The sequence below is a fragment of the Aptenodytes forsteri genome, unplaced genomic scaffold (genome assembly GCF_000699145.1).
Source record: "Aptenodytes forsteri isolate BGI_AS27 unplaced genomic scaffold, ASM69914v1 Scaffold13, whole genome shotgun sequence".
In the NCBI taxonomy this organism is placed as follows: Eukaryota; Metazoa; Chordata; class Aves; order Sphenisciformes; family Spheniscidae; genus Aptenodytes; species Aptenodytes forsteri.
In genome coordinates, this window is record NW_008794543.1 from 3,467,370 (window position 1) to 3,482,364 (window position 14,995).

Below are 14,995 nucleotides of genomic sequence, written 5' to 3' on the forward strand. Positions count from 1 at the left end.
GCTTAGGGACATGGTTTAGTGGGCATGGTGGTGTTGGGTTGACGATTGGACTCGATGATCTTAGAGGTCTTTTCCAACCTCAATGATTCTATGATTCTATGACAGCTGTGGCCTGTATATGTTTGAAGCAGCCCTCTGTGCTTCAAAGGTGGTTTCACCCAGATATGTAGCAGTCTTATTCTGATTGACAACCATCTTTTTTCTCTTTTTGTTTTTTAGTGTACTAGGGCTGTCATCATTGCTTCCATTTTTGCTTTTTTCCAATCAAGCAGAGAGGAAAGCGCAGTATCTGGAAAAACAGAGTTTTCTAGATATTCTAGTATGAACTCTAGAAAAGCTGACTTTCACAGTAACGTATTCCTCAAAAGCAGTTGCTTGTTCCGGAATGTGTTCCTTTGATAGGACGTCTAATACAATGAAATGTTTTCCTTAGACATGCGTCAGACACTCCTGTGCTTTTTAAAAAAAAAAAAGCCAGGAGTGATATTTTTCAGATCGCTTTGTCCATGCTATAGAAGCTGAAATTGGATGGAGCAAAGATCAATAATGTATCCAGTTAATACACTAACGTATAAATGAAATGAATCATAAGAAATGAAATGACTTCTCCTGACAATCTTGAGATAAATGCTGTTCCATAATACCTCAGTCTTGTCAATTTGAATTTATATTATAGGCAAACAGTTGCTGACATCTGAACTCTATTGTGTAAATCTCCCAGGAAGTGGGTACTCACTATTATTTGCAACATATGTTATTCCCTGGGCTCAGGGAATTTATTACTCGTTTTCACTTTGTGCAGGCAAAAGTGTTTTTCTCCCCTGGCCTTGTATGTTCTTCTGGTCCTTGCAAGGTCACATGTTTTAGTCTGATGCAAGAGTGGCATGGAATAAGGAATGATCCTAAAGGCGGCATGAGATCATGGAAAAGTGAAATTGTTGCTTCATTCTTGTCATTGTCTGGAGAAAAGATGTTTTTCAGGTGTGACAACTGTTACGAGAGATGCATTGTGTTTCTTGGTGTATTTTGAAGTTTGTCCATTCTATGCAACATGGAAAAATTTGCTGGTTTTGCATCTAGTCGTCTAGTGTTCTTCAAACTGCTGAAGATACCTTTTTGATGTTGTTAATTCTTGATTAGAATTCGGCCTCTTGTCATAAGAGTAAGTTTATCTTGACTTGGGCATTTATCTATTCAATTTTAATTTCTGGGGTTTGCTTCTATAAACATAAAAAATAAGTCAGGCTATTCCTCTGTATCCTACTGCAAGCCAAATTTCACATTCAGCAATTGTGATAGAATTATGCTTCTGTTCCATTAGGTTTTGTTCTTAAGACCGTCTTCAGTTCATGTTCAAATTACATCTGTAGTAAAAAGAAAATTATGTCACTTCTGAGAACAGACGTCTGCATGTGTTATCAGAGTGGGGTGTGGATAAGCAAGATCCTCATATCAGTCAGTCTTATGGTGGTTATCTGCCTGCAGTCATTACATGACTCCAGAGATGATACAGAATTCCTAAAGCAGCCTGAAGGTGCTTCTGTCACTCTGAATATACAGGGAATCTGGGGAGATTGCCTGATGTAGCTATTGCCTTTGAAGTGTGCAAATTCTCTCCTGTGTTATGTACCCCATAATATCCAGTCTTAGCTTGATACACTTCACAATTATTGCACGTATCTAGGACTCTTTAAAAATCTTGGAAAACTTTTGGAAAAGCATATTTTGTACTTGTAGAGACTTAGTAAATGGACCAGGTCCATCTGCTTAACTTCACTAGTGGCTGTTGTTCTAGTATGTTTGTTTTGACATGGTGTTACTGTGTTTGGCATATCATACTTACCTCTCTGTTGGCCAATGCCTTTGAGATTCAAACCTAAAATAGATGAGAAGCTTCTGAAGCTGTGGATTCTGTCCTTTGATGTAAAAAGTTTCTGTAACATTGACAACAAGTTAATCTCTAGTGAAGGTTAAATGTTCTTCAACATACTTGAAGGAAAAAAAGGCTAGGCAGGAATGGGGAGAACTGAGAAGGTGGGTGCCATCCATTTATTGATGTGCTTCAGGGATACTCTGTGTAATCTAACTTTTTTTTTCCTCAGGCCATCTCTTGTTTGTCCTCCTTTTCTCTCTCATATTTGAGAACATCGCCTCTGTCAGAACATGCTCAAAGCACTGGGTTTCACCTCTGTGGACAATTGCTACACGTGGCTGCTCCTTTCCTAATGAAATTTCTAAATGCACTGTTGTTCTGATAATGCTAATCTGTTAATTCAGGTTGAAGCAAGGTCTGTTTAATTATGGCATCTTTTTCTACTCTGTAATCCTTATTCAAACAAATGCTGAGCCCTGCAATTCCAAGAGTGAAAAATATGCACTGTTGCTCAGATTCTTGGGCTTCTATCCTTGCAGGTGGTCAAGCTGATCCTTTTTCATGAAGTATATTCATGTCTGCCTGAATTCTGCAGTGCTGCAAGATCTTTGGACGTCATCTCAATTTTTTTCTTCCTTTCCCTTTCAGACTCTTCAATCCTCAGTCCCTTGTTTCTCTGTCCTGCTTTTCTCTTGTACCTATAGCTCTGTTGTTGGTTCCTTGAACTTCCTTCTCATTGTGCTTTCTTTTGTATCGTGTTCTTTCATATTACATGGAACAGCTCCCCAGTTAAAGCAAATCCAATTTCTTCTCTCATTTCAGAGGAGATCCTTAACCAACCTGTTTGGGTTATAACCAGGGTACGTTTTGTTGTCTACATGCTACTTTGTACCAAATGCGGTGTGTTTTTTGTTTTGTTTTTGTTTTTTTTTTTTTAAAAAGCAACTTTTCCTTAGGCAGTGACAAACTGTTTTGCTGTTGCTATGTCTAATGCTGTAATGCACAATGTAACTTTTGCAGGACAATCAAAATGAGGTATTATCTGTTAGAATAACAGAACAGATGGAAGCAAAATCATGAGTTCTACAGGTTTGGTAGATCTTGGAAATGCTCCTTCAGTGGTGACAGATACCAATTGAATAAGGTTATATTAATTCATCATCAAATAATAAAGTTCTAGGAGGGATAGCTTTATCTTGTTTTTAAATAATACAGTTAGTTTCTTCTGATGTTGAACTCCTCAGACTCACTTTGTAAACTAGCTTTATTCCTGTGTCAAGTGAGTCTTGATTGTGCTATCATTGTTTAATGTATTTTGTACTTCAGTGTTTTTTGTTCCAGACAAGTTCCTCATCCTTTTTCCTTCTGGCTTATCTGGGGCATGATTCAAAATCCTCAAAGACACAGCCTCAGCCAAGTTCATTTTTATGATCTTGATTTGTAAAGCACACTAGCTTTCTGTGTTTTTTCAAACACCACTAAATTTAAAAAATGATGAAGAGTTCTGCAAGCACCAACAATCCTTGGACTTGTACCTCTGTCAGCATATTCAGAGGAAGCAATTGCATTCACAGAAAGAATGATAAAATTTACTGTATCATATAGACTATGAACAGCATTTTAATGGCATTTTAGCATTCATCAAAAGCTCTTGGCTCTGCAGTTGTTTTTGTTTTGCTCCCTGTTTGCATTCATGCTATAAATCACTGCTCTTAAAATGGACTTAGAAAGTGCTTTTCTAACACTGTCAGCAATTAAACTGTGAAAATTAATTCCCCAGGAATTATTAAGTTATATAAATTAGTCCAATTAATTAGTAAAACTAAGGCAGAGGTTGGTACAAGTAAAATGAACTGTAGAATGATGGAAGTAAACATAGAAAACAAGAATATTCACAAGGCAAATTCAATAGATGGCATAATAAAACAGTTTATCTTCATGTATGGAATATGTCTGAATTTCCTTCATTTCTCTGAAGCACTGAGTATAAGTAACTGTTTATACAACCAGGCCATGTTTTTAGGGTAGTTCTGGCTAATGCCATGTCTGTTGTGTCATGGAGCTGGGGGGGAAAGACAGAGGGAATAGTCTGCTGCTGCTTATAGGCAGATGATCTTGTGCCATGATATTACCTATAAATGATTAGCTGTGTTTGTGAGAGTGTCCTTGGGATCCCAGGAATTATGAATCAAAATTCTAAGCCACATACGGGTTTAGAGAAGTTCCTTGTTTTTGTGGTGTGCAGGAATTCTTAAGAGGGATTATCACATGGATGTGAGCCTAGTAGTTGGTTGGAAGGATTGGTGCATGTTCTGGGATTCCCTGAAGTAGCTGGGGTCAGGATGTGAATGAATGCTTTTGCTTTTAGGATGGCTGCGTATTGCCCATGCAGGTACTTGAGGCTGAAACTTGCAGTAATTTTTTAGAAAACTGTAATTGTGTTAGCACACTTACCTTGTGCCTGACTTAACCAGATGCCAGCTTTGCTCTGACTACACCTACCATAGACAGATGTAGGGGTGATACAACTATTTAAAAATATTATTTAGAAAACTAATCACTCACCTTATTGAGTGTTCTTGGACTTCGCCCATGCATTCTTGACACCTATCACGTTCTACAGTATAGTGTATTACCCATGAGCCTTAGGTATTTATGATTTTTTTTTAAAGTCAGTAGAAAAATAAACTGTCAGACTGAAGGAGCTTTGAAGTTTTCTCCACTTTATGCTGCAAGAAAACCATGATTCCAAAAGGGACGCATGTGTCATTCCTGGCTACCTGTTTATGAAAGACTGTTGAGGTGTTGTGCTGGATATTTGCTGTTGGACCTTAGACTTGTCAAGCTTGGTAAAATATCAGGGTTTTTATTCTTTTTGCTATCTTGATAGACACTGTTGCAGCTTCTGAGGCTACCAGGGCTGAGGCGTGTTAGAGGCATTAGATAGCATTTCCTATCAGATAGTGTTCTCAAGCCTTCTCCAGCTGTCAGTCACCTTGATGGTTCTGACTTCTATAACATGAGTCTCTTCTATGATGAGTCTCACCATCTAGAGGTGCTGGAATACTCTTGAGAAGATACTGTAGCTGAGCTTCACTTTGGGGGGGGGAAGAATAATACTATATATACAAGGCTGTGAGCCTGTAAGAATGGAATCGATGAGGCTCAAATGGCAGGGTGAAAGAGTCATGGATGAGGAGCCATAAACATCTCCTTTTAGACTTCTGGGTTGTGGCCAATAGTGAGTGGAAATAAATGAGTGCTGGAGGTGAGAGGAATATAATGTATGAGATGTTTTTACATTTGTTTCTTAAATGAGTTCCACTGCCAAATGCTTTCAAATATTTTTCTCTCTCAAAATGAAAATTAACATCAGTTTTAAAACAGAAATATTACTGTATATTGATCTGTTTATGAGAAGACATCATATACCCTGTCTTCAAACTTATTTATTTAGATGTTGCTGGAGTTTTCTAAAGGTTTTTTGAATTACCTACTTGAAACATTGTTTTTACTGAACTTCCTCTGTAATCTAGCAATATCATGTCAAATGAAGTCTTTAATTTGGATAAAGCTGCATCAAAATTTTGGACTTAGTTTTGTACCATATGAAACTGAAAATTTCAAGACCACCAACCCCACCCCCCAAATCCCACTTCTTGGTTTGATGGCTTTTTATTCTTTCTTTAGTTTACTAAATGACTACAGATTTTGATATATTTTGGGTTTGCTCGCTCTTAGTAGATAAATGAAAGGGTAAGATTTCGTCACATAATATTTCAGCATGATTCTAGACATTTACAGATATGCTTGGATATCACCGAGACAACCTGAAAGCCTGACCAGTTCTCCTAATTATTCTTTGTCTCTTGCAGGAGTGCTGAGCATACTCTGTAATTCTGGGACTGCATATAAATTAAACCTTGCAGAAAGTAGCAGAAAGGCCTTGAAATCCATGGGGTATTAAAGTCTGTATGGGCTTAATGAGAGAGTTTAAAGCCTGAAACTGTGCTGTGGAGTGCTGGACAGTTCAGAGGGAAGCTGTGCAGCTGAGCGCGCCTGCTTACTTAGCAAAAGCTATTGTATTGAAGCAGAAGTGGGAAAAGTCTTTACAGGTGTATTCCTCAGATCCCCATGCATCTTTGGTTATTTTCCAAATTACAGAATACCTGGAAGAACGCAGTATTCCATAATAACCTGTTCTTTAAAAAACTTTTTGCATAACTAGTCACTTCAGAAGTTTTTCTTCAGCTTCAAAGGATACCTTTTGAAGCTGCGGAAGGCGTAAGCCACCTAATAGGATTTCTACCCCTGCTCTAAGGAACTGATATGACTAGCCTTGGTGGAAGCAGTTCTTTTAGTGTTCCAATTGCCCTTTCTTAGGAGAATCTTCCTGTACTTTAAGGGAGAAGCTTCTTTCCCCAACCTGCAAATAAGAGTTTCAAGGCAGAGAACGCTGTGATGCTAAATATTTAGAAAGCTGAGGTCTAATCTACCCATTTTCTCCCCGTAATTTGTCTTCAGCATTTCATCCTGCCAGAAGAAATTGCATAAAATGCAAATTCAAGCCTCTTGACTATCTGTATTTCCTAAATGAGTGCATAGATGGAAAAGGGTGCTGAGATTTGCATTGGAAACTAAATTTCAAGTTAAAAATCAGTTGTCATTGGAAGAAGCTGCTTTGAAAATTTGATCTGATAACTTGTGAAGGTTTTTGGTTGCTAAATAGTATGCATACAGACTGTGGGAATAATATATTTTTCTAGGTTTGATGAGAATCACTTGTAAACTGATTATGGATCTGTTAAGGTGCTTGCATCAGGGTGAATGAATTTAGAAACTGATTGTATTTTGAGCATTTTAGACAAGACTTGCACAGAAATCACTTGTACAGAAAGTGATTTTCCGCTATTGCCCTGTCAGTTCTTTACTTCTCTATTTTTCAGTGTCCCTAGAAGATGGGCCAACTATAATCTGATGTATTTCATAAGCCATGCAAATTCTTATTTGCCTGATTGTTAATTCACTTTTCTCTACCCAGGTATAATCTTGGTTATACAAGCTCCTGCAAAACTGGCAGTAAGCTTTCAGTAAATAAAATTGTTAAAATAATGGCTTACTTAACGTCTATTGCTGTGTGGAGAATCCAATATTACATGAAAGATTTTGAGATATGAGTGAAGTATAAAAGTATCCTCTCTTCTTTTGGAAATTTTCAAAATAAACTCCCTTATCTTGATTGAAATATTGTTTATAACTCATTTTGCAAACTCTTCCCCATCCGCTCTGGAGATATTTCAGACTTTTCCCCTCAAAAATACACCATTGATAAAACTGATGTTCGTTTTATGAAACTAGCTTTGATATAACTGCCTCTCCTGACAAAGATCCTCTCAAAGTTTTGCCATTTCTCTCTATTGCATTTGTCTGCCTTATGGGCTGACTTTCCTAGCAATGTCTTGGTTTAGGAAAAGTCACCTAAGCAGCTGCTGTTCTGATGAGGTTTTGGAATTGTCTGAACAGTTTTCCCTCCTCCTTTTATGCTGATACCAACTTTACTGTATCTGGTAGTTTAAATTTAACACAGTTTGAGTAACATTTCTCTTCATCCCTCTGGACTGGTTTACATTGCTTTCATTGACCAGATAATTGTTGGCTGTACTGTGGTCAATAGACATGATATTTGTCAACTCCCAGACTAGACTGAAGTGGAAGTGCTGAGTTTTCAGGTTTGAAGCTCTCTTGCTATTTTATAAACTGTACTGTAGTCCGTGCAAGAATAAATTTAAAAGATCCTGTAAGCTTCTTCATCTTCAGAACTTGTTAAAGATCTGAAGTGATGGCCTTATGTCACTGCTCTGCCTAGGAGGGAATTGTGTCTGCAGTAGCTAGAACAACAGAGAGTACACAGAGTACAAAATATTAGTTGGAATGCATATGCTAGCTTCTTGTTTTGCATTTGTTGTGGTATCGGAAGTACCAAGCACTGATGACTATTGATGACAGCATGCCAGCGGCTGGATGTCAGTTCTTGTTTCAAGGCATGCTTTGTAATTCATTTTCTGTCTAAATTCTTGAGGCCGCCTCCTGTATTTGAGGTCTTTCGTATAAGACATGAGTAATAATCCTACAAGAATAATTAAAATATGCCTAAGCTGCGAAGGCTGAATTTCATAGCTGTTTGGACTCCAGTGTTTACTTCCAATTATAAAGCATAAAATGAGAAAGCTCAGTTTTTACACTCATGAAATCAGAGTTATTTAATATTGAGTTCTCTCATCCCTGACTTCAGTGAAGCAGTGTGGTTCAGTGAACAGAAAACATCATTTTTTTTAAGGTAATCTTTGAAACGGATTAACATAGGCTTTAGATGCACATAAAAGCTTCTCCCCTACCACCTTATTTTCTTTTCTAGCTTTTTTGTGAACAGTTAAAATTAAATTTCTGAGGTAGAACTTGCACAAAAATAGTAAATGGAGGAGAAAACATTTATACTTTACATCCAGATCACACTTCTCTTCATGTCATCTGAAGATGCAGCTGTTCTTTCAGATAGTTGATTCACATCACCCACAATTAAAATGTCCTTGCTATTTAAAAAATGCTTCTCAGCATGTCTAAAAAGGTTGTCGAAACAATGGCTTGTTCATAGTGAGAGAAAGGCTCTTGGTGCTTTATAGAAGACTGATGCAATGACTTGATTAGAAAAATCTGTCTTTATCTGATTTCAGATGAAGTCATACATTTTCTTTTATCTTGACCAGATCTTCCTGATTTGGAGCCAGAGATAGTAAGTTACACTGTATTTGTGATTCCTGGGTTATACAACATATTTACAAGTACATTCATATTGATCTCGTTCAACATTGCCATTTCTATCAAACACTGCATTTCTTGCACCAAATGCATTACTTCATTTGTTCTAGGTACTCAGGGATATGCAGTCCAAACTTTCTAAACTTGAGTCCTTTGAGGAAAGCAACATCATGAGGCTTGTTCTTGCTTACTTAGTAATGATTGGGCATTTCTAAAATATTGAAAAAAAATACTTCATTCAAGTTGATGAAAAGATTGAGTTGTCACAACTCTTTAACATCATAATAAAGTATTAACAACATAATTTTAAACTTTTTGCTGCCTTCTGGAATTCACTATCCCAAGTTGGACATGTAGGTATCCTGTACAATGTGTGGGGAGGGTTCCCATCTTTTGTGAGTATGGGATCCTGGTGTACAAACTTCTGACTAAATGACTAATGGCTGTATTTCTGCCCTTGGTACTTGTTAGGATCCTTACGTTGTAGGGCTGCCTAGATCCAAATTGTGGCAGTGTTTTTTTGGCTGCAGTTCAAAACCCACAGTTCTCTCCGGGAAGCTGCCTGGCAAGCAGTGGTTAGAATACTCGCTGGAATACTGGAGAACAGAATCCCATTCTCTTTCTCAGTGAAAGTTCCTGACAGCAAAGTTACAGATGATTTGTGATGTGAGGTTTATTCAGTTTAAAGCTGTTCCTCTCTTGATAATATAATTTGGTGTTCACAGACTGGATGTCTGTTACTGTTTGTGGATGGAGAACCTTTTCAGTGAAACTGAAGCAGGAACTGGAACCCGTCTTGCTGCCCTAACCAGTAGGACTGTGATGTGTACTTCTACGTTTCAGCTTGCAGATGCTGTTACTCCCTTCTGAACTGCCACAGCTTCAACTGAAGAGTTTCGCATTTCATAGCAATTGGTAGGTAAAGAAAGATCCCTGCAAGCTGGACTGTTGTAGCAGTTGAGTAGCTAGAGCACCTGCCAGCCGTACTTCAAATGAAGATACCTGCATGGTTTTTTTTTGTTTTTGAACTGTATCAAAGCATAATTCACAATTAAGGGCTGTGAATTTCAAGTGGGGAGGTGTGTTGGTTTTGGCTGGAATAGAGTTAATTTTCTTCACAATAGCTCGTATGGGGCTATGTTTTGAATTTGTGCTGAAAATGGTGTTAACAGGGATGTTTTTGTTATTGCTGAGCAGTGCTTACACAGAGTCAAGGCCTTTTCTGCTTCCTACCCCACCCCACCAGCGAGTAGGCTGGGGGTGCACAAGAAGTTGGGAGGGGACACAGCTGGGACAGCTGACCCTAACTGACCAAAGGGATATTCCATACCGTATGACGTCATGCTCAGCATATAAAGCTGGGGGAAGAAGGAAGGGGGAGATGTTCAGTGATGGCATTTGTCTTCCTAAGTAACCGTTACGCATGATGGAGCCCTGCTTTCCTGGAGATGGCTGAACACCTGCCTGCCGATGGGAAGTAGTGACTGAATTCCTTGTTTTGCTTTGCTTGCACACATGGTTTTTGCTTTACCTATTAAACTGTCTTTATCTCAACCCACGATTTTTGTCACTTTTACCCTTCTGATTCTCTCCCCCATCCCACTGGGGGCAGGGAGTGAGCGAGCGGCTGTGTGGTGCTTAGTTGCCAGCTGGGGTTAAATCACAACAGGTATTGCCACCTTTTTTGCGATGCAAAAGCAATACATCTGAATTGCACTGCTAGGTGGGTTTGGGGTAAAGGGGCCTATTTTGCTTTTTCCATGGTCTGGTCAGTGTGAGGAGATTTGTTAATCCTTCCTATATATTTGTAATTACCACCTGTGTTATTAAGGGAGAAACAGGAAAAGCCCTCAGGGCTTGTGAGATTTGTTGTAGTTTCAAGATGCTTAAAAATTTGAGTACCACAGTTCTAAGCATTGCTATGTCTAGGTCCTTTGAAAAGACCGAAGTACCTACATTCAATTAACATTTGATCTGGTGCACCTGTGACACTTAAGCCTGAAGGTTTTTTTCTACTTTGAAAGGGCTAAGCTATTCATCCCTTTCCTGTTATCCATTCTGTGCACAGATGTGCTCAGTGTGATTGTCATCGTATTCCTTAGAGAGAGCTGCAAGTCGGTGTGGCAAAGGGTTTATGACATTGATGTGAGTTTTACATGAGGACTTCTAACACTTGAGTGCTCTTGCTACTCTTTGAATCCCAGTGACTACCATTTTCATGTTGCACATGGAAGGAAGTTTATTCCTACAAGCACTACTAGTCACTATCTATCTTTTCCCTTTCCATCTCCATCTTTTCCTTGTTGATAAATACATGATGTGCATGTAGCTTGACCATTTTTTGAGGCAGGCATCATGGTGATAAAATCCCCACCCCAATGAAACTGATAGGAATTGGCTTAGGATTTCACATTTAATCCAGCATATGTTTTTAATAATATCTGTTAACTTTGGAAGAATATGCATCTCATCTAGGAAGACCTGTTTATGTGCCAATCTTTATGCACATTTTCCACAGCTATTTTTTCACCTCATTCAAAACCAAGATGCTCATAGTCTCATTGTATTAAATGTCTAAATCGATCACTCTACCTGTCTAACTTGTTATGTGCCATAGCAACAAAAAATATCCCTGTTCATGTGAGCAATTCTTTGAGGCATAATGCAGGTTCCTGCAGGCAAAAGGAATTTGCACTGTAGAGGAGTAAATGTGGTATGGCCATGAAAACAATGGAGATGTTTCTTCCCCTTCAGAGAGTGCTTTCTATAAAATATAAAATAAACCAGCCTGAATTTAGTCAGGCTTGTCTCGCCATATCCTGGGGTGGCAGTTTCCTGGTCTCCTGTGCTTCATGTCTGTCATAAGATTAAGGAAGGAATGACGAATCGCAAGAGAAACATAAAATCAACATCTAGCAGGACAATTAGCAATCTATTCAAAGCTCATCACTGTACAAATTAAGATCCATTACATTTTGCTACTATCTTTAATTTAATGAGGGTAGCAGCTGCTCTGTTACTTCTTATAGGAGTCACAATATTACACTACGCAGAGGGGCTTTGTTTATTTTTATCAGCATGGAAGAAGGTAGTATATTCAGCAAGTAGTATTCCAAGAGAAAAAACTGCCTGTATTAAGAGACTCTCCAATTATTCCCCCAGCTCCATATGACTTCCTCCCTTATGTCTCCACTAGTCTTCGTTATTCAAAAACTAATTTTACCATTAAATTATAAGAAAATATTTTCCACTGATAATGGAATTAAAGAGGAGTCAGGGACAAGTCTATAAACCATTATGAGAATCACAAACATCATAATTTCACAAAAGCAACACATGGCCTGCTCAGAGCTACAGTTCTGTTGCTCGGGTTTATAAGGAGATTAATGATTTAGCAGTTATCTTATTTTTGGTTTTAAAGAACAGTAACTTAACAATTCAGTTGAATACTATTTTTTTTTTTTTTTTTAATTTTAAATCCTTCAAAAGAGGGGTTCAGGCTGGTCAGATTAAGTCTAATGTGACTAGTCTTCATTAATTCTCAATTGCTAACAAAGACGAGTGGTAATGATTTAAAGTGCTTAAAGAGAAGTTTTGTTCTGAATTGGCTCCTAGGGAAGGACGGACTGTCTCTCTGTAAACAGAGCGATGTGAGCAGTTGTGAATGCTCCACAGGTGAAGAGTTTTGAAACCTTATGTTTCAGGGGTTCATGAAGCTTAGTGCTGAGAGTCCTTACTTGGACATCAAGAGTGTCAGTGTTATCAGGGGAATAACACTAACAACAGTGTGACTGGGGGAATGATTGGGTTTTAGGGTTCTGATAATGTTGGCATTTGGCTGGGGGTATTTGGATCAAATGGAAACTGTCCTCCAAAATTTGAGCAAGTCAGAATGAAAACCAAATTACTGTGTGAGGTTGACTTCAGTGTCTAATTAACATGAAGTTTAAGGATCTTGTTTTGATGCCCAGATGTTCCTCAATGTGTATTTTATATATAATTTATACGTATTAAAATATTATACATATATACGTATACTTTAGAAACTAAAGGTTAGGGAAATATGGCACTTTCAAAATGCTGGACTGTTCTTATAAAGGTTTTTATAGTATGAAAAATTCAATGTGCCTGACAAATTTGCAAAGCATTTTGTATTCCAGTGAAGATGCATGCTTTGCTAAAAGCTTGGGTAATTTTTTTTTTTTACTTTGTCTAACAATTTATTAGGTCTGTGTGTCTCAATCTCTGTAGTCTGTAGTGTATATATAGTGCCAAGATAGTGTAGATGCCTTTCTTTCACAGTATAGAAATACATGTTCATCTGATATCAGCTTGTTTTGTTTGTATACGTGCTTGATTATAAAATGTATCAAGTGAGCCATTTCTTTCTAACATGAAGCTTGTGTAGGACGTGGCTGAGGAGTGACTACTTAAAGAAAAGCTGGATCCACAAGCTTAGAATAATAAAAAGAGAAAGTCCATTTGACTGGCTGCTGTCTCAGAAAGATGCACTCTGAAATGTGCAGAAATTGTAAAGACAGAAGTTATAATACTGCATTTGTGTGCCTTAAGACTGCCAGCCTGACCCACCCCCTGCCCTGTTGCAGGTATTGTTTTGGCTTGGAAAGGTTAAAATGAATTATTTGAATTTACTCATATAAATAGTTTCTTATCTCAAAAGAAGCCAGTTGTGGGGACTGGCTGAAGTGGAGGGGCTGGGGTCTAGGCTATGGTTTGCACGGTCCAGAGAAGCCCAGATGCAGGCTGTCTTGGGCAGGTGGTTTGAGGCTGAGAGTTTTGTTGCTTTCCCCTGTTTTGTGTACTTCTGTTGAAGTAAAAACCCACAAAAGGAGGTGAATTATCAATTCAGCATGGGGTTGTTAAAGATGCAGCTTTCTATGAGGCTTAAAATCTATTTCTTTACTTTACAGACCAGAGGTGGAATACAACCTGGAGGGGTGGGTGTGTTTGTTAACATGCTTTTCAGTCCTGATTCCCCGAGTCTCTCACTCTGGGGATGTGGCTGGTTAATACTATTTCTTTTCATCTGCATGCTTACATTTCTTTCCTGTGTAAGGGTTGCGGGCAGGAGCAGAGTGCGAGGTAGAGTCTGAGTGCTGAGAAACACTCCAGGGTCCTACCCTAGGATTGTAGTCAGAAGGAAATGAATGGTGGGCCTGAATATTCCAGTATGTGTGAGAATTTGTTATTCAATATGTAGGAATTCTATCATTGTGGATGGGACTATGTTTTGGATGAAATTAAGATAGCTAATTTAACATAGACAAAAGTGAAATACTCTGGTGTCTATCATCGAGGAAAGAAATTGCTTCAGTATTAAATGACAAAATGCATACCTAACTAGAACGTAGTAGGAATTAAATGTTTTTAACCTGATTGTAACTCAAGCATTGGATACATTTCCACTTGCTTCTGTTCCGCTGAGCAATTAGTTGTTTTGATCATTTGTTTAACTGTAGCTTTTTAAGTCTAAGATGGACTATAACACAGACTGTCTGACCCCTGGAGTAGCTTCAGTCTCCTCTTGAAAATAAGTCTTTTTCTATTCTATACCGTTGTCTTGACCATAATAGCACTTGTATTCAGATCGTAGTCCTTGTAGCTAATCATACTATCAAATAACTCTCTTTAGTCCCTGAAATTAAAATGTCAGCATACTTCAAGCCCTCTTCTCCTACTTGAATTACAAATGGTAGTTTGTTTCTTGAATCTGTTATTTTTCTTTGGAAATCTTTGGGTTTTTAAATGTGGCTTTACGTTGTGGCATTGCACCTCCTGAAAATTGTCATGAGACTTGAGGCATATCCTGAAATTTCTCCAGGCAATTAGTTTACAAAATGGTATGTGACTAGGACAGAGCAACCTTGCCTTTGTAACAGGGGAAAAAAGCATGTAGTAAATTTTGAATTAGTACAAATATATTTGTATGTATAATACATACATTTCTGTTTACATACTTCGTATTATGATCATACTTACTTGCTTGACCAGGAAAGGACTTCATGCATGGATTTTGCAAGTCTTACGGGTTCCTTCTGAATTTTTTGAACTCTCCAAAAATAAGAATGTCATGCATAAAATTTATTTGATGTGACTTAAATATTTAAGGCTGGAGGCTGGATATTATTAAGAATTATTATTTTTATATATAGTACATACTTACAAATTAAGAATATTAATAAGAGTTGTTATTAATATTATTAAGAATTGTTATTACTTAAATATTTAAGACTGGAGGCTTGCCAATGGCCTAGAGAAGCTGGCGGCTCATGGCCTTGGCCGGCG